This window comes from Haemaphysalis longicornis, unplaced genomic scaffold, assembly GCF_048455015.1.
Source record: "Haemaphysalis longicornis isolate Haplotype H1 unplaced genomic scaffold, Haemaphysalis longicornis Haplotype H1 scaffold_12, whole genome shotgun sequence".
Lineage (NCBI taxonomy): Eukaryota > Metazoa > Arthropoda > Arachnida > Ixodida > Ixodidae > Haemaphysalis > Haemaphysalis longicornis.
In genome coordinates this window covers 110,554,324-110,575,560 of record NW_027526225.1, presented here as the reverse complement: position 1 = coordinate 110,575,560, position 21,237 = coordinate 110,554,324, and the positions used below count along the sequence as shown (strand labels likewise).

Below are 21,237 nucleotides of genomic sequence, written 5' to 3'. Positions count from 1 at the left end.
GCACAAATTGATTGATTGATTGATTGATTGATTGATTGATTGATTGATTGATTGATTGATTGATTGATTGATTGATTGATTGATTGATTGATTGATTGATTGATTGATTGATTGATTGATGAGGCATGTCGTAGTGGAGGGCTCCGGATTAATTTTGGCCCCCTGGGGATCTTTAACTTGTGCCGAAATCTCGAACACACGGGCCTTTTTGCATAAGAGCCCAAATTGTGATGACACGTTAACACTTACACACATACATAAACGAGTACGTGCGTACAGCCGAGTAGGCGCACACAACGCACGCACGCACGGATGGACGGAAGATGTGCGCCTGCGGGCCGCGGCATGTTCCCGCATAACGCAACTTAACATGCATAGCAATTTTCAATTTGATTGTAAAGGTAACCTTGAATATTGCCTGCTTTGTTGTCGATCAACTTTTAAACATGGCGTCGACAATTTAGAAAAGATTGGGCTGTGAGTGACCACACACCATTGTACACCTTGAGGAGCGGAAGAATCCCGTATCTCCACACAAAGCCAGTGATGGGCAACCTTGTATGAGGAAAGGAAAAAAGGCAAATCCTCCTCCACAAACAATAATGTGGGCAACTTGAGGAAAACACCGAAGAGTGCGCGTGTGTCTTTCGTGAGTATGAATATACCCGTCGTATGTCGTCGTATCGAATCTTTTTACCATCTCGGAGAAAAGAGATAACCCTGAGTATGTTCATTGTTACACGAAGTGTCGAGTGAAGCACCGACAAAAAGGGGGACTGTAGATACAAAAACACGTTCAGAAAAATTCGTTCTGCTGGTTCGTATTTCTCTTGCGGTGCTTGAGCATTTAATAGTCATACTGGTTAGGCCATCCCGTTCGAGTTAGAAAAAAGCTCACTGACAAAAAATGCAGTGCTGAGCCAACAAAACCCCCACCTGGACTTAAACAAAAAAAATGCTTTCGTCATCTTTGCAAGATGGACAAACTGAAAAACACGAAAATATCCCTGCGTTGAGAACACGTTCTTTGCAGTGAAGGCGAGGACGTGCGGATTTGTTCCGTCGCGTTACGAAAGCGAACTGGCTTTTTTTATGCCGGACAGAATGTGCTTGATAATAGCCTTATAGTTTTTCTTGTTTGAAAGCTCTGTCATCATTTTTTAAGACTCCTTGCAGTATCGTCGTTGTACATTCCCTTCAATATTGAGCAGCGGGTCGATTTTATTCTGAGGGTCCTTCGCCCTATCCTTTCTCTAGAATTCTTGTATCTTCGGTTCCCCAAGGAAACGTAAGCCCATCGGCATAACTGAATTAAACAGACGGTAAAAAGCTAACGGACCTGCAGTGTGTTGACACCAAAGGAGACTGTTTCTTTTTTTATTTTTAAGGACTTAAATTTTGATAATCGGCACAAGACGAGTAATGCGCAGTCTAGCGTTCATCTCCTGAAAATAAAAAAAATAGATATAACCTGCTGGGCTGGGATTTATTCGAAAATTATTTCATCGGTAAGCAGCTTAACGTAAGCTTAGGAATTCGGCCTAAATGCTTTATTATTAGCGGTTCGCTCGACGCGCCAGTAGAACATAGGAGCCAGGATCACGGCAGAAAGCTGCTGACGCAAGTATGGCCAGGTTTTATTCCGAGGCTTAGTTCCCTCTCATCTGCCTAGTTTTTCTCTTTTTTTTGTTTGATATGCGGTAATTGAACCAGGCTCTCTATGATTTTTTGTTGGGTTATTTTGATAATGTTGGTACAACTGAAGTACCTCGAAGGGGATAATTTTCATAATTTTCTTCTCCGGGTAGTAGTATCCCGGACAGGTCGAGGGCTGTCCCGCTTTTTCACACCATCAGCGTGAGTGTAAAACGGCAAGCTTTTTGGCTGTGGTACAAACAGGATTGGTTAACACGAAAACCAGAACACTGTGTTATGCTGAATCACAGACTGCTTCTTTTTAAGCGCGGCAGTTGAGACAGAGAACGGTGACCTCATTCCTTATTACTCTACTTGAACCTTATATCATTAACCTATATCTCACGCATTTCAGCGGTCATCAAGGATTACAAGTACTCAGGCAAGCTCCGTTCAATAAGAACAAACATTAGAAAACGCAACCTTAACGTTAGCTTTATTTATTTCAACTTGATCCTGAAAAAGATGAATTGCTATGTTGAAACCAAAAAGCTCTGCCCACCTGAAATGAACAGCCTTCGACAGGATCGATCGGCTATTGACACCACCATTGCCATCGCATCATCTTTGGAATAATAACTAAACTCCGGGAAAATCCCTACTGCAGCGTTTTTATGCATCGTCAGCATTTGACTCTGTTTACCAGGATCCAATCCTAGCATCCCTTATTGCACTTTGCTTAGGCGGGAGGTTACATGCATGGATTTCAAACTATAGTGGCTATTGCCCTAGCCCCAACAACTAGTGAGGACGCAATCACAGTGCTTACGGATTTGAAAGCAGCGTGCCGCAGTTATCTACGGGGACGCATCTCCAAAACAGCCCTCCGCATCCTCGAAACCAAGGCTCAGCTACCCGAAATAGAGATCGTCTGGGCACCCGGACACACATCCCTCGCCGGTAATGAGGCGGCCCATACCGATGCCCGCGCGCACGTACACCGGGCCATTATCTACGAGGGACAAACATCGCCTGCTGCTCCCAAAACAGAACCTCTCGTAGAATATGGAGCTATTCTGGCCCGCTATCGCCAAAGCAGAAAAATATTCCCGGCTCCACATCCCCAGTTATCGAGACAAGAAGCCACCAGCCTGAGAAGAATAGAAACTCCTATCCTCATCGCACCCTTCTTCACGCCATCTACCGCACCATATACCCGGCCACCTGTTTTTTCTGTCCCTTGCCCGGCACCCTATACCACCAAGTATTGGAGTGCGGCCAAACCCCAGGCCTACACCCCAACCCCTGGTTCTGCTACGAGCAGTGGGTGGCCTGCCTGGAAAGACCGGACCCTGGGACCCAGCACATACTGGTGAACAGGGCCTGAACTGCCAGCCAAGGCGAGGGCCTCGCGGACTAGGGACGCCCCCCACAGGGCGGGTGCCCTAAAAGCAGCACCAGCGCTCGTGAACTAAACATTTATTCCTCCTCTTCCTCTTTAAAGGACGGAAACTTTTCATGTGTACAGCAGAGGGCCCAACACCACGTTACAACGTAAAAAGAGGAGTCTCTCAAAGAACAGTGTTGATCCCGTTGCTATTTATTCTTACGCTTAGTCGACTACAGCACATTCTGCCCCGTGGCGTTAAGGTCACACTGTACGCGAATAATATCTGTGTTTGGAGCGCATCGAGATCACGTCGGGCCACACAGCAGAAGCTGCAGAACGCTCTAGCAAGAATAGCTGCATACCTAATGCCTAGAGCACTTAATCTTTCCTCCGAAAAATTGTCGCAATGGCGTTCACCCTCAAGAGCATAGACCGATATCCTCTAATCTCCAGTGACTGGTCTCTGCATTACTTGTGAACCCAAAGATACCTTGGCGTTATGATCGACAGAAACCTTTTCACCAGCCGGAAGTGAAAAGATTGCGTAGACGAATATTAACAGTATCCCAATTTATTGAATATCTTGCTGGCAATCCCTGGGGAAGTGATTGTCGCTCTGCGGTGCTTCTCTTCAAGGCATGCGTTGGTGGCTTCTCACGCTACGGCTTTCCCATCCTGCAGCAGCTGTCCCCGACTAGCAAATAACAGCTGGAAGCGGCAAGAAACAACTGCCTGGGAAAGGACCTTGACCTTCCCACGGGCTAGTCACGTGATACTATTGCGGAAGCTGGTTGCCTGCCCATGGATGTGCTACGGCTTCAAGAGACGCTACGTTATTCATTTGAGGCACAGGTTTTGTGGCACAACCCATTTTCTGTCTCGCATTGCAGACCAGGAGACCTCCAGATTTCCACGAAGAATAATTAGAAATTATGCTTTTTTTCCAAATCAAGCACCACAGACCATGCCACTGGACTTTCCGCTCTGGGCTCTGTCATCTGTTCATAAAAAACATTTCTTACCAGGAATTGATTTTAAAAGTTGCATGGACTAAAATGCCCTATTTCAGATTGCACTTGCGCATATTTACAGATTTTACTCATCAGCGGCCCACATTTTTATAGATGGATCGGCAGCGTCTGAGCGCACTTCTCCAGGAGTTTTTATTCCGTCAGATAACTAAGCCCTTTCACACCGGCTTGAGCGAGCGACTTCGTCCACGCCAGCTGAGCTTCATTGGATCAAAGAAGCCATCTTGTACTGCCTTCGCCAGCCACTGACACAGTGAACCATTTTCACACATTCGAAAGCCGCCCCACAGAGCCTGTAACGTGCTAGCTTCTTCAGCGTCCACGACCATATCCAGTTCGAAGTAAAGCACCTCTACCATCTCGCGTACACTGCTGGCCATCGCGTGACACTTCAGTGGCTCCCCGGACACCGAGGTGTACCGAAAAATCAGAGAACAGACGGGGCTCTACGTAGCTTTATCTTTTATAAAAGATACAACTTTATAAAAGATAAAGTTATAAAGATGAATGTATGAATGAATGAATTAATGAATTTATTGACAAGGAAAAGGAAAGGAAAGACCACCAGCAGGCGTAAATTGTCACACCTAGGGGTGGACACCGGAACGCCTGCTGGTGTGGGAGTTGGGGCAGGGGTGAGATATTCATAGAGAGGAGAGACAGAGGATAGCAGTGACATATTTACAGAAGACAGGGGAGAGAGGGGCATATTTACAAGTTAACGCACACTCATACACGCACACACAACGTCTGGTCGACAAGAGGGGGAAAAAAGGGAAAAAAGTCTAGACACACAGTCACTGGGTCCACAGTCACAGGGAGTGTAGCGCCAGGCGGAGCCCAGAGGCGTCCAGGTATCCGCCCAGCGCCCCATGGAGGCTGTCCCTCTCCCTGGTGTTGCCCGGTGCCCATGGGAGCTCGTCTAGCGGCCGAGCCCTTCCCCCCAGGGCTGCCAGCAGTTCCGGCCTCCCTGCCGCATACTCAGGGCACTCGAAGAGCAGGTGCGGCAGGTGCGCGGCAGTGCTGGCAGGCAGGGCTGTCGGCCAGCCCCAGGCGGTGTTTCCGTTCAGACGTCCAGACAGCCCCCACGCGGAGGCGCAGAATGGCCGAACGCTGCTGTCAGGGCAGCCAGTGCAGCAAGCTTTTCTAGTACTATATCTCCTCGCTCCTTCAAAAAGTCCACGGTTATGCCGTCGTCAACAGCATGCTTCGCTCTCTTCGTGTCCTTGAGAGCCGTTCCTACTTCCTCTTTTGTAACTAGTGGGACATTGCAGGACAGGAGCGGATGGAAGTCAATAGGAGGAGCCTTCGCCCTGCAGTGGGCCTGAGTAAGCTGATGATGATGATGATAATGATGCTGTTGAGGATGATATGTGTGCGTGTCTGTGTGCGCGCTCGGGTGTCTCTGTGTATGTGTGGATGGTTACAAACAAACCTTAAAAAAACACTGTCGTAATCGCTCTGCGTAGGTGTACAGCCTTGCCACGACCTTTTTCAGCCCACTTCTTCAGGCCATTTTTGGGCGGCACGGCAGAGAATCCTCCCGCCCCTCCTTTGTGACCTCAACAAAGTAAAAGAAAACCACACGCTTCTTTTTTTTTTTTTTTTTTTCAATTGCTAACTAATCGCTTTTGTACGAGCGTTGCCGTTCGCTTCGATACAAGCTCGCTGGAGAGCCTGAAATCGAACAGCAATCAGGGTGGAACAACACAGAGAAAGGTTGCGGTGAAAGCCTGGCGTTCGGTTATATTTTTTTCTTACCTGCGCCATTTCTTCAGCCGCCTGGCGCCTAATCGAGCGCGCGGCAATTAGGAGACCTGGGCACGCCGACCGTCTGTCATCAACCACCCCGGATGCCGCGCCACCTGGCGGCGTCGGCTACCAAACGACATGCGCTCGCGCATATTTTAGCCTCCCGCCTCCCGGGGGTGACTGAAGGTAGAAAAAAACTCCTCAAAACACAAAGCTTCACTGCAGGTAAGGTAGGAAATAGAAACTGGCATTTGTATAGAGCCGCTATGCGACAAGGTAGGTTCCAGCTGCGAAAAAACAAAGGGGGGGGGGGGGGATTACGAGCTGTTGTTTAGGCACCTGCCGCCTGCACAACAGGTGTCAATGAGTGTGACACGTGAGCTCTATTAGCCCACGGTGCTAGCAGAGAGTCGGATCAGTGCCGTGAGCGAGCCAGTTAATTCGTATTCGATTAATGGTGCTGCAGCCATGGGGGCAGAGTATTGACGTCACACCTTTTGAACCTCATCAGGGGTCGCTGTTCAGGAACACTCAGGGTCCCTCATCAGGAAATGTACAACAGAACGAGTGGTACTTACGTTAAAAGTTTAGTTATTCTCAGTGAAATATCTGTAACGTTGGACAAATACGTCAGAATTTATTATTGTAGTACACCGTTTTCAATGAGGTGTTTATTTAAAAAAAAAACGATTGCGTAAAATCAATCTATCAAGAAGTCCCAGTATAATGCTATTTCAGAACTACTTCGTTTCAGAAGTACGGTTTATAGTATTCTATGCCCGTAAAAAATGCCGCTTTATGGTATTCTATCCTATAGTGGTGCTGCCAACCCCGAATTTTGTGCACCCTTCACCATCACCGAAATTGAAGCCGCAGTTCAAAACCTCAACCAGAACACTACTCCGGGAAAGGGCAAAATTACAAATAAGCTCCTCCGAAATCTCGACACTGAAGCATCAGATGCTCTATTAACTTACATTAATAATAACTGGATCATGCGAGAGATGCCCTCTCAGTGGAAGCATACCGATTTGGACATACTCATGACACACTCAGGGCACACTCACTCAGGGCGTACTAATTCCGAAGCCTGGGAGGACGTTAGCCCCTGCGAACCTAAGACACGTTTCACTAACGTCCTGTGTAGGAAAATTATTTGAACATGTGATCTAAAATTGGCTTTCACCATACCTTGAAGGCTATGAATATTTTCCAAGTAACATGTATGGCTAGCCTTGTATCTGCACCAAAACGCCTAATTGGCGTTCTTAAGGCATTTCATTGAAAATTAGAGTAACAGTACAAAATTGACTGAACATGAAAAACAAAAATATAACCAAACGCAACGCACAGTCACCCGGTATAGCCCAATGTGAACTATAATTGCTAAAGGTAGTCAAATTTGCCACTTATGGAAGAATCTGCTGTCACAAAAAATTAGTAAGGAACAGAAGAGGTGTAATAATGTAACGAATTCATAGATAATTACGAAACTTTCTGTAAATTCCGCCAGCACTTCTGGAACAAAGATGTTTAACAATTATAGAACTGGAAAGTATTTGTTGACCACAGTATAAACGTTTTTTTAGAACAGCTCCTGGTGCGAGCTGTTCTGAAATGGTGATAGCTTCCCGCCACTTCCAGTGAATCCTGATTAGGCGCGAGAAAAAAACTAATATTTCTCATTTTATTATTTCGCAAGTGACTCGCGTCAAACACCCTCAATGCGAATACTCCACACTTGCAGCATTTTCCTAGAATTAAAAGCAATCTCGTGGTTCAGCTTCGCCTCAATGCAGGTAGGTGACAAACACTGGACACTCACAAAGAAATTCGGCGGCAGAAACGTGCAGAAAATTTAACTCAAAATGTGATCTGCGCTGCGGCATTCCTCAATGCAGAACGCCAAGCTTGCATTGCGTGATGCCACAGCAAATTACGAACTGCTCGGACAAATTGTATGCTCAATATCGTCATTCGCCGAGATTTGGCTGTTAGCTGCGTGCATTAGTGCAAAAGAGCAGTGTCGCGAAACTAAACCACAAGATTCTCTTATATTGCAGCAACAGCTTTTCCGAAGTCGGCACCTCCAAGAGCAGCAATGCCGTGCAGGAAAAGCACGCTCTACAGGCACGTTTCCAGAGTGCAGTTAATAGCTCAGTAAAAGCGCAGAAAGGAAAAGGGAGGCGCGGTAAAGAAACGTTGATATTATTGGTTAAAGTGCTAGGGAAAAAAATAAATAAATAAATCATTCATCTGAAGGCGCTAATAAGCACGTGGAGGAAAGAATGGTTGGAAAATCATGTGGGAAAACGTTTAGTCAGGAAACTATTGGCGAAGCCATTATGCTCGAGCTAAGCTGAAGCCAAGAAAACAGGAAATATAGGTTGGCAACGCTGGCGCCGTAAAAGTAGAAATATACAACCTCAGTTTTGCGATGAAGAAATTTCTGTTCTGATGTGCTGCCCACTGAAAAGAGTAACTAGGGAAGATTGTGCAATGCGATTTTTAAAAGCAGAGCTGTTTGAGCTTTTAGTTCAAGCTTCGAGCGTTACAGAAAACGCAGCCCAGCCGAGCGCACGGGAGCGTGCGCCTCATAAGAAGCGCCCGGCGTCGTCCAGGCTTGCGCGTAGGTTTGCGCCACGCGAGGAGCTCTAAAAAATAACGAGAAAAACACAGAGCGCCTCGGGAAGAGCGCCCGACATTGGCCAGCTCGACCTTCGAGAACACCCTACCCAGTGCTCGTGGCGTGACCTGTCGCGTGCTGTTCTCCTCGCCAGTTCATGTGCGTTCGCTCTTAAAGTGGGGAGCAGAGACGCCGAGTTCACGCTACACACGCCGAGTTCGCGAAGCCGGTTGCCGCTGGTTCTAGCACGGGCTAATGCGGTCCACTTTGCGGTAGATGTGAAAGCCTGCGGACAAAACGATACGGTCCTGCCAGCCATTGAGAGCATTCACAAGCAAGTGAGGAAATTCATGTGAAGCGCAACAGCCCGGTCCCCGACAAAGGAAGAGGGGCCACTAGCTCTGCTGTTTCTCCAGCCTTGAACCGCTGGTGCAAGTTGTGCCGATTTTGTTTAATTGATTGATTGTAGGGTTTAACGCGCCGACGCAACGCAGGCGATGAGGCGCGCCGTAAGGGAGGGCTCCGGATTAATTTTGACCACCTGGGGATCTTTAACGTGCGCCGAATCTCGTACACATGGGCGTTTTTTTTTTTTTTTGCTTTTTGCCTCCATCAAAAAAGCGGCCGCCGCGACCGGGAATCGAACCCGCGTCCTCGTGCTCAGCAGCACAACGCCTTAGCCACTGAGCCACCGCGGCGGGTTGCGCCAATTCGGTTACTTCTTGCGGCATACGATTGTGTTAATGCTATCTATGTATGCACGACGGGGCTCATAAGACGGTTAATCAATTATCTAACATTTCAAGTTGTGCGGCATCTCAAACTTTCTTTTTCGCATAGACAGTCAACATCAGAACTTCCTGTAATTTGGAGGAGTACTGACAGAAAATTCGTGTTGTTCCGGTTTTTTTTTTTTTTTTTTGCTCCCATGAGTACTTGCTGGCCCAGAAATTGTAACGCCCACATATGAACTGGTCAATCTAGTTTTTAAGATAAATAACAGTTTACCGCGTCGGTTTTACTTTCTGCCGCTTAGAGGCAGCGAACAAATGCGGGGATTGCTGCCGCCTATTGTACGAAACGTTTTTCCTGTCCAACCAAGACGCCAGCCTTGTAGTAGGCTCTAAGGGTGCCAAAGTCAGCTTTCAAACCAACCTAAAGCCTGCTTACCCCTGCTTAGCCCCGCCGTATGCAGCGGGTTTGAACGTGCTTAGACGTGGGTATATGGAGGTATATATGGCGACAAAAAGGACGCCGTAGGCTCCGCAATTTTTTTTCCGTGTTAGTATTCTTGCTGTGCTCCTAGCGCAGTTCCCGGTGTTGTTCCCTACTAATGTGCATGTTGCTGTGAAGACAGGTTAGACCCCTTCTACAGGAGGAGAGCCTGCACCACCTCTATTCAGCAGCGGTGCAGACGACAGAAAAAAAGCGCGCTGAAGAAAAGAGGCGGGAAATACAAAAATAAAACTAAGCGACGGAAGGGGAGCTAGAGAAACCGGGGCTTCGATATCGTCTCTTCCACTGCGCCGTTGTTTCCAAAATCAGGGGGACCCTATTTGACGCCACAGATGCCTTAGCCGCATGACCTCTAGAAACTGCTACATTAATGCCAATTCACGATCGCCAAGCACCGTTTGTATTTTTGGGAATGTATATCGGTATCTATAAGAAACGAAGCATAAAAGCTTAGGAAAGCACGTTATGGTGTCAAAACATTTGATAAGCATACTCAGTCGCTATTAACACTCTGGATGTCGGCCCATTTTGTACGTTGACATACACTATGAACACCACTTTTCAACCTGCATGTCCCGTATTCTACAGGCATGGTTTTATCAATTGTATGGAGAAATATTGCTTTAAACGTCCTCCTGTACGTCGTAAAAATGACAGTTTTCGCAGAGTATCAACGATTTGAAAGGGACGTGAGCAGACGTTCCGCCTTCATTTATTGAGGATCGCCGAGCGATGAGCAGAATGCGAGCAGCGGCGGAGATGGACGAGCCATGGCGCCGGTGGTAGTACTGCGTGGCCAAATGCGAGCGCGGTGCTGTCTGCTCGTGTCTCGGTTCCAACTTGGCCGGCCGCGTGACTCGTGCCTCGTAGCTCCCGACTCGGGACAGTATCTGAGGTCACGCGGTGCACTGCTCCGGCGGCGAGGGAGAGAGAGAGAGAGAGAGAGAGAGAGAGAGAGAGAGAGAGAGAGAGAGAGAGAGAGAGAGAGAGAGAGAGAGAGAGAGAGAGAGAGAGAGAGAGAGAGAGAGAGAGAGAGAGAGAGAGAGAGAGAGAGAGAGAGAGAGAGAGAGAGAGAGAGAGAGAGAAAGAGAGAAAGAGAGAGAGAGAGGAGAGAGAGAGAGAGAGAGAGAGAGAGAGAGAGAGAGAGAGAGAGAGAGAGAGAGAGAGAGAGAGAGAGAGAGAGAGAGAGAGAGAGAGAGAGAGAGAGAGAGAGAGAGAGAGAGAGAGAGAGACACTTTATTATAAGTAACCCGGCTTCAGGGGGAGCACCTCACAGGGTTCCGCCCTGACCTTAGTGTCCAGGGACACGGGACTGGACGATCGTCTTCAAGGTCCCGCGAGCGGAGCGCGAGGAGTGCCGGGGGCGCCGGTGAGGCGACCGGCCTCCTGCTCGGTCCGCCGCTGCGTACCCAGAGCCGTCGCCAGCAGCTGAGTTACCGCGGATTGCGATGCGAAGTCCTTAGCCATCAGTCCTAGAGTCACCCACTCGGGGATGGTCCGTGGATGTCCCCTGCGTTCATGTTCATCACATCCCCATAGCACGTGGGGTAAGTCCGCGATCACCACACCACACACACTGCACATGTTCGACGGATAGAGTCCAGGGCACACATGATGCGCCAAGGCTGGGGTGAGCACCGATCCCGTCTGGAGTTGGCGGAGATGTACTTCTTCTTCTCTAGTGAGACTACGATGTGGTCGGGCCATCTTTCGCCTTCGCGCCCTGTACCACTCGAGCATGTCACTGTACCCGGTGATAGGGCTGAAGTCGTTCTCGTGGTCGTCGCGGCTGGCAACCGCGTCCCCGTCCGTTGTCGAAGGTCCGTATGCCGTCGCGCGGTGCGCGAGCTCGCGCGCAATGGTGTCGGCATCTTCGTTTCGGTTGGGAGTGCCTCTCTGTAGTCGACCGACGTGAGCCGGGAACCAGCGGAGGTAAGCTCGGCTGCCGCGGCTGAGCTGCTACACATTGAAACTCAGTCGCTTTGTGTGAAGCTCCAGCTTGGGTATAGGTGGCGGTACCGACAGTTCAGTAATTGTTATGACTAACGTTCCTTAATGTAACCCTGTCCGTAACTGATATTCTTTTTGCTTTCGTACAGAGTACCGAGGGGCCCCAAAGGCCCGAATAATGTTAGGCGGAAACTTTTGACGGCGAACTTTACAGACGCATATCCATAACCACATGCCAGATTTGTTTTAATGTGGGGTAATTTACATCCCCTTTATTTTTTTTTTTCAAAGTGAAATTCTGCACAGATCACATGTATACAGGTTACATTTAGCGTATCCTGAAAATAAAACTACAATGTTTAAAGTAACTTCAAGTACCCGCACGTACAAACCCCCACACACCACACACACAGAGACGCACAAACGCACGCTTGCAAATATACAAAACAAAAACAAACTTCTTATCGCGCAACGCCTCCTTTTATAAAAACAATAAATAAAGCACTATTTTTTTGTTAGGGCGTCACATATTCGCGACAAATGTAAAAAAATATGATTACATTGTCTGCGTAAATGTGTTTCATTTAGGGCCGATAATTTATTTTATTGTCTTTTATATATGCTTGCTCAGTGCCCCTTCTTGATAACGCTTACACTCGTTTCAGTTATTCCTTCATTTCTTTAAGCGACACAAAACCCTCACGATCCGTCATGTCAGAATTTTTCATTTCTTCGCCATTCAAGTGGCTGAGACAGAGCCAAGCGTTACTTCCTTTCTTTACGTTCCAGTTTGAAGCTGACAGCTACCGCATATGAGCGCGCACCACGCGGTTATTCGGTTTCTCCGCGGAACCCTTCGCCGTGTTTTTTTCCTCCTCCGCGTTTAGCTGCGGGAGAGCATTGTGTCCGCTAAGCGCCGAATAACTCAGCGTGGTATTGTTATCGGCAGGAAAGTCGGGAGCGTCGCACGCGGCGGCAGAAAGAATATTTGTTCTCCCACAATCGCGTTCCACGCCTAGCGGTCGCGAACATCTTTATTCCTCCCTTCTTTCCGCTTACTGCTTCCCGCGTACAAGTGGCGGTTCCACCGAAGAAACAAGAACAGCGAAGAAACAGATGTCAGGTTCTAAAAGGCAGACCGAACGCCTCGGAACGGAACCGGCGAAGCCTGTAGCAGACGAAGACGCTGCTCGCAGACGACGTGGAACCTGGCCGGTTTGCGACGCTAGCTGGATGCGGGAGAAGGAACCCGCGCGAAAACCGAGGCGGCCGCCGGAAGCATCGATCGCTGTTATTGCATTTGCGCGTCCTCACATCAGCGATAATTCCTAATAACTGCAGCGCCCGCTATTCGACGGAGAGGGGGACGCGGCTTCCGCGCCTCCGATCGTTACCGTTCGCAGCAACGTCGAAGCAGCGGTGCAGACGACAGAAAAAAGCGCGCGGGGAGAAAAAAGAGGCGGGAAATACGAAAAAACAAAGGGACGGAAGGGGAGCGGAAGGAACCGGGGCTTCTGCGTCGTCTCTTCCACCGTTGTTTCCGAGAAATCAGGGGGACCCTATTTGTCTTTAGCATTCAGGGCGCACAAATCAAACTTAGACGGAGGAGGTGTGTTCCTTTCACTGCAGCCGCCGCCGGCGCCAATAATGCCTGTGTTTAACGCTGCCAATTAAAGCGACGGGACCCGCAATCACGGAAACGCCCCGAGGAGGGTCCCGGAGCATTTCTGAGCGGCCGTTGCCTGCCTTTTTCTCCCGGTAAGGACATACGAGGGGTAACGCCTGACGGTAACGTCTTTTTCGCTGTCCGGACACCCGTGTTCTTTCGGCTACCCTCCCCCATTTACTAAGTGCCTCGGTTGAACGAAAGTGCCTTGATTATGTTTCCTCGGCACGAGCGAATGCCTCGAAGTTAAACAAATGCTACGTGGATGTTTTTAAACGCCGACATTTTTAAAGTGCGTATCACTAATGAGTAAGCCTCGTTACAAGTACTACAAGTTGCCGCGGTTCCGCAGTGACGAAAGGATGTTTGTCTTGTCACAAAGCGAAAGTTCAAAGCCCATTTCTGGTATTGCTGGACGTCTAAAACGCGTGTGAGAAGTAAAAGACTTAAACCGACTTGGATCTATCTCTCTTCCCTCTACATTCATCGTGTAGTGTAACGCGATATTGAATACGTTCTTCACCATTCCTTTGATTTTCTCTTTTGCCTGACAAAAGAGATGTTCATTTTTTGTCTAACCATTTTGGTATCTCAACATCTATTCGTTTTCAGGTAAAACAACAGCGTGAGTTCGCCACTACAAGAAGAACAGATGTAGAGAGATGGGAGAGGGAAATGAAGAAGATGGAGGAGGATGTAGATACGAGATTGTAGATACGAGAACGAACATAACAGAAAACAATAAGTATTTTGTGCCTGCCCTAAAGTGCAGCGCTAGTATTAAGCGAAGAGTAGAAAACATAGATATATTAGTTTTTTTGGCACGATGACTCGTCATTACTCCGCTGCAAAAGGGCACCTCTAGCAATCATCAATAATCAATAATCATCAGCAGCACTGTGGCAAACCGGAGAAGAGGGGAAGAAGAAACGGGGCAGTTTATCAACACCAATCTCTGCCACAGCCCTAAGAACTGTGATACTATCGCATCCACAGTTATCAGAAAAAACTTCAGCCTGGACATTTCGGCCTTCAAAGACTCGCTGTAGGCTTTCCGTAATGCTGCTGGACAGGGTAGTCATGTGAGGCTCCACTCAGTGCTGTAGACCTTTTTCTCGGCCAAACTTTATTATAAACGGGCAACTGATTAATTATGTGAGTAGAACTTCTGAAGGCGTTTACTTTTTAAAAATGAAATAAACGAAGCATTTGGGCCAATTGCTACCTTTCTTCCTCACACAGGGCTTTAAAGTGAATTATATTTCGTCCAACCAGGTTGATACTGTAGTAATGTGTTCTTTTAACTCTAAGCCAGTCTGAATGGTATTGTTAACCTACCGACGCGATACAGCTGCCTCTGGAAATGACGAAAGTTAATCGGGGCGCTTAAGTCAGCTTTGAAGCCGAAAGACTTCCGCTGACAGTACTTATCAAAGACTACATCAAAGCTACGTTGTGTTTCTCTCTCGTTATCCGCTTCATGTTTTCACGAATTACATCGGCCTTACTCACGTGCCATCACTTTCACCTATCACATGATATTCCCATAACAATTCCAATGTGTATTTATCTACTGTTCACAGCGGCGTTCCTCGCACCAGACAACCATTTTGGTTTTTCCCGCAATGGGGAACTTAATCCATTTCACCATTAAGTACGAACGTCAGAAGTGTAACAATTAGCTCAATATCCCCGTACATCCTACTGACATGGTTAGCCGTAACAAGAAACAATAGCTTCCGGCTTCTAAGACTCTTTCCTTCCCAGCCCATTTCTGTTCTTCAAACGATGCCGATGCCAGCCTTGACAGAACCTTCGGGCTGTGTGTGCCCGCAAGGAAGCAGCTGAAATAGAGTAGGTGGAGACCTTGATGTCTCCGCTGTCTTCATTTATCATGTTTATAGCCGTCCAGCCTCCCCCTTTCTCCACCTCCCTTATGGCTCTTATATTCTTTCCCACTTTTATCTTCCCCCCCGACTTCTTGTTATCCCAGTGGATATAAAGGGCGGTGAGCAGTGATTTAGCGTCTGCATTTCGGCCAAAGCGGCCTGTCCGAGCGATGCCATATTTCAACACAAAAAAAGGCGGCGAGCCGTTATGACGCCGGAAGTTGTCGATTCTTCCCAAGGCGCGACCACAAAATGCTCCCAGGGTAAACAGGTTACACTGCATAAAATACCCGGTCTGCTATCGTGCCCTACTTTCTCCTTGACGGCCTCGCCAGACTGGGGAGCTATTGATCCTAAAGTCTTGTCTCAACCTTCGAAAATCTATGAAGTGATGATCATAAAGAAAGCCTGTCTTTTCTGACTCATGCCACATCGGTTCGAGGCAGCGGGCAAGTGCCTTTGGCAAAGGGTTTTGAAATCATTTGTAAGATTTCTTTTCGTTAAATGTGCCATAAAGACAACTTACATACTTGTTTTATTTCAAAGAACTAGCCTCAGCACTATTTCAGCCCCAAACGGGAACTCTTTATTTAAAAAAGCATAAATCAATTTTCCTCCCACAGAACGTCAGAATTGACGTCGCTGGAGAGGGTTCGAGGAAGAAGTAATCAGTGAGTTAACTCCACGCTAACATTCAAGCGTTGTGTTCAAACCGAACCATAGGCGTCACTAGCATTATCAGTGATGCCTATTTGCGGTAGTTTTTGGCCGCAGCCTCCAATCACACGAACTGTCATCAATGTCAAAAAACATGCCATATACCTCACACTCCACACCTTTGAAGATGACACAAGTTTATGCGTGAGATGACAAGTTTATGCGTGAGACACAAGTTTATGCGTGAGATGCTAGATAGATTTGGAAAGACATGAAATTCAGGCCTACGCTTTCATACCCTTATTTGTAGCACACGATACGACTGAAGAAAGGTTAATATGCGCCACATGATATGAATACCGACCTGGATCCCAGCTTCTAGCTTTTTGCTTCCTCGGTTGAAAGGTTAATTGGAGTATAATGTGTACCTTGTGACTCTAGTCGCGGTATGCCCAACCGCAATTTTTCCGCAGAATTACAGACGGAGTTGACAGTGAAGGCGATGACGGCATATTTGGAGATCGCTTTCGCGGGAGCGCCTCGACGGAAAGTGTTCACCGGGTTCAGCAGATCGGTTTCATTATCAGCGCTTCGTGCTGGAGCCATTACGCGCGTAAAAGGCGGTTGGTAACTTTATTTCGAAATTCTGTCTACGTCGACGTTTTCTTCGTTAACTAATTCAAAGTCGCAACATATTGACGGCTACTCTTTGAAAGATAATTTTCGTTATTTTAACGTTAGCACAAGGGCCAGTGTTACAAAGTACCACTTTTAGGAGCGGAATGTCGCAAGCAAATTATTCTACGAACCAAGAAAAGCATTGAGGTTTGAGCCGTTTAATAATAACTTAGGCTTGAATGTCCAGCCACATAAAATAAAGTCGCCTGTGTCTGTAGTGCCATCTGACGGTATTATAAGCACTACACTATATCGACGTCCACCGGCGTTTTGCAAAAAAAATCCACGTCCGGTACGACATCGCGCTACCTAACGTAATGCAAGGTAACCCAGTTTGTCTAAAATAACATAAAATGACATAACGAACAGAAAAAAAATCATTTAAAACACCAAACACGAACGTAAGCCAAGAAAATTATAGTTCAGTTTAAAGGTGAAAAAAAATTCACGCATCTCCTCGAAGTGAATCATGACGAGTGGGCGAAGCACTGGGGATCGTTCTTACTATAAATCACCCGTGGCGTTGCCAACTCGCGCATGTAAATGAGTGACAACGCGTGTGTACAGCGTATACAATTCCAATGCAATCCAATCCGATACAATTAAATTTAATATAATCCAATCCAATTCAATCTATTTCATTCCATTCCAATCCAGTCCAATCTAATCCAATCCATTTCAATCCTATTCAATCCAATGCTCCTCGCGCATGCGCGACACTGTGTATACGGACGCCAAGCCCGGGACAGAGCGAGGTCCTTAGGTGCTTCGCCTCTAAAAGAGGCAAAAGCCGGTCTCGAACCATCGACAGGGCCATCAACAAGCTAAGACGGAAGCCCTCCACTACACTGACTGACACTTTGGGCGGTGCTACCTTTGTCCTAAATATTCGAATGTCGTCGGACGGCAGTTTAGACACTGCGAATAAAATAAGAGAACCGAATAGTCATGTTTATGTTTTTACTCAAGCCGAGCATGGCTTCTCATATATGACCTCCCCCATTTCCCCGTCCTTCCATTTTCTGGGCCCCGTTGCCACATGCTTCACGCTAGAATGACAAATTCCGTCAATGGCCCGCCCATTAACGACAGCAATTTCTCAGCTAGGTACAAGCGCCGGTCCAATTAAACCTCGCCAGGGCAGAATGACGTCGTTCCTCTTCCAGACATAGCGTTCCATTCCTGCCCTCACACGTGACACGGCTGCACGTCCGTGCTCTTCCAACTGCGAGGGCTCACCGCACAGCCGCGACACTAAAGCAGCGGCGTCGGGCCATTTGGAGGCGCGTGCTGAACAAGCCCCCCCGACACAATGAAATGAACGCAGTAACCGGGAGGTGCGGCCCCCTCCGGTCGAGTAAATCTCGCCGGTGGCCGCGCAGGTGCACGGGCCTCCCACGCGCTGCTGCCTCCGAGCTGTCGGCGGCCGGGCAACTGGCTCGCCAAATGGCCTTTCGATGGGCACGGGCCAAAAATTAAACTCGCATTAGCGTCACCCGTCGCGTGGGAAGGGGCCACCTCGCCGGCCGGGATGCGCGTGCGCCCATTTCGGTGGAACGTGACCAGGACCCAGCGGGTTCCGAATCGCGCTCGCGTCAGGTGAGCCCGTAGTCGCCGCCGCTACGGCCGCGGGTTTTCCGAGGGTGGGTGTGTGGGTGTGTGCACGTGTTTCTGCGGGCTGTGCAGGCGTCCGCCGTCGCAGCTACGACCGAAAATGCTTTCCTGTCCCCGGGAACCCTTGGCTGGTTCTTTGCCGAGATTAATGACGTGTACGCTTACGGCAGCCATTCGTTTCTGTTATTCTTTGTGTATTTGAAGGGGGGTGGGGGTAGTACAGCGGCGTCAGAGACAGGCGAGTAGCCATGTTTGGAAAGGCGTCAAGATCTTATAATATCTGTTTTTGTAGCGTGAGCTACACTGGCTGAGGTTGAGCAGTTTCGCGTGGCTCCTGGAGAGCCATGCTGCGCATGCGCGAGGAGCAGTGACGTCACACGGCGCACAGAACGTTGCTCGCTTCCTGGCGTCTCTACACACCCCACGCGCCCAGCGTCTTCGCCGACATCCGTTCCGCACGTGGCGGCCCGGTCCACTTGATGATCATGCGAGGGGTGGCCGGGTGTGGAACCGATGGCTCGTGCGTCGCAGCAACACCGGCGTACGCCTGTGGAACCAGCGTAGCTCTGGGGCGATTGGTAGCGCTGGGCCGGTGCCGATTGATAAATGCGCATGTGTCACATAATGCGTAAACCGTGTGTGTATGATTGAAGCAGCAGTAAGCATGATAATCCAGCTAATCCTAGACAACCAGGAAGGCTAAGAATAACCGGCTGAACCTTAGCTCACGCTACGTATACCCTGGCATAACCGAGCTAAGCCACTGCTAATTTTGCTTTTCTAACAAGCAGAAACAGTAAAAAGTATTACTTAAGGACAGGAAGCGAGCTTCGGGGATCAGTGAACAAAGTCGAGTAAATGATATAATGGCTGAAATAAAAAAAAGGGCTTGGGTTGGCCATGTAGTTAGACGAAATGACAGCAGGCGGACCAGTAGGCTAACAGAATGAATACCGAGAGACGGGACTGGAAGTGGAAGGCCGATAACTTTATGGAGGGACGAAACAAGGAAATGTCGGGAAAAAGAATGCACATGAGCAGCACAGGACAGGAGCGGTTGGAGTTCAATGGGAGAGGCTTTCTGCTGCAGTGGACCTGACTAGGCTAATAACGATGATGATGATGAGGCGCCCTTGTTTGCAATAAAATCGTATTTACTGTTGTATTCGAAGGCATGCTCACCTGTGGCATGGTCGACTGTTTTAAGGGGTCACGCGCCCTTCCTGCGATAGCCACTCGCAGAACTGGCAGCGTGTATAAGTAAGCAATTTAAGGAGGGGTTTGACGATTGTACATCAGCTCACCTCAAGGAAACGGACATACCGGCAGAACAAAAATAAGCCCGCAGTCATTGCTAGGAATAAACCCAGGGTATCATGCTGATAGCCGCGATCCAGACGTACACTACCAGCGCTTCACACACGTAAAAACAAATGACAGGCGACTGGCGCCAGGCTGAAAACCTGTGGCCCCTGTGTAAGGTGGGAGAAGAAATCCAAGTGAAAACAACAGACAGGAAGAATGCAGGGCTATTTGGGCGGTAAAAATATGCTATTGCTCTAAACTGACGTCCTTTCTTGCAACGAGCGTTACGCTAAAATGCCAACGAATAAAGGGAAGCTAAAGTCAAGAAGCAAGTTGGCCTGTGTGAGAAGATTACATTGCCATGAATGCAACTATTGTACTCGACACAGCAGCAGTTCTTAATACCACGGAAAACTCCAAGTGCGTGAAAGTGGTAGCGACACCCCATTAAACTTTTCGCACTACGAATTGTGGCGACACACATTGCGAATGCACAGATGAGATTTAAGTTTTAATAAAACAAACAGTCAAGTAGCCAAATCAAGTAAACAAACTGTATCGGAAAATGTTTTCTCAGGACCGTAATTTCAACAATAATTTCTGCTGGAAAACATTACCAAAAAGGTCCCTCACTACAATCTACTTCAGTTTCAACTTCGCTCAGATGTTTTTGGTAGTGTCAAAATATTTATGCGGGTGAACGTGACAGCTACAACTACTTCTTAGTATCAGCACATAAATATTTGGCAGCCAGCGGAGAGAATCATTGGCTATCAGCGCAATCGACTACATGACCAGGCTGAATGTCAGCGCTGCCCTAAGGCAAAATGAGGTATTCTTCCACAGCCCCTGTTGGTTTATTGCGCGCTTGCTCAGAGTTCGTTCGGTGCTCTCTCCGCTCGGTGCAGAAAAGACGGCACCAACTGCGACGCCCACATTGACGTCACAAAAAGCTTGCAAGGGAACAGGAGAAAAGAATTCAAGCTACGAGTATTATTTTTTAACAAACAAAGCACCATTTGTCGTAGCACCATTTGTCGTTTGTCTATCACTTCGCCGGAAAGTTTTTCGCCTTAGCCTATTTTTCAAGATAAATAATCATGCCTCACTTAAACACAATCTTATCTCGCTGCCTGCGTACTGCTCTGCTCGTATAGATCACCAACATAAAGTCGCGATAACACAATGTCGTACGAATACCTACTTTTATTCATTTCTTCCAAATACGGCAAATGACTGGAGTCATCTACCCAGCGACATTTCGTAAATATCTGACATTACACTTTTCGTCAGACTTTATGTGCTTTTTTTCTTGGGCGACGATGCGGCATGACTAATTTTTATACTGTTATATTACGTGTGCGGATTAGCATGGCTTATGCTATCTTTTGAGTTGTTTTTGCAGTACCTCGGTGGAACGGGAAGGGTTTCAGTTCATGAGCCCGTTTAATAAAGTGCTGCTGTTCTGTCAATTTTTTGTATTGCCAGTGCAACATGTCAGCCCACGTGTCTCTTGTGTGAGTGCTTTGTTTTGTCCCGCAGTTATGTTCACTTACATTTTCTGTTTTTTCTGTACCCCACTCCCCTCTACAATGCGTAAGCGCTTGAGAGCATGTGAAATAAATAAATAACTAAACAAACTCACAAGCAGTCACGAAAGCTGGGATATTTGTGCACTGAGCCTACGACGTCTGGTCGTACCGGAAGTGCGAGACAAAAACACTTTACTCTTTTTACACTTTTTGATAAAATAACTTTACTGCTAAAAAATAAAGTAAAAAATGTATTGCTTTAGTAAGACTGTATCT

The 21,237-nt window shown here is 47.8% G+C and overlaps 1 protein-coding gene across 1 annotated transcript in view; it reads left to right on the top strand.

Moving 5' to 3' along the window:
* LOC144163236 (uncharacterized) overlaps positions 1 to 21,237 on the top strand; it is a 292,766-nt gene that overhangs the window by 185,768 nt on the left and 85,761 nt on the right. The window lies entirely within an intron of this gene.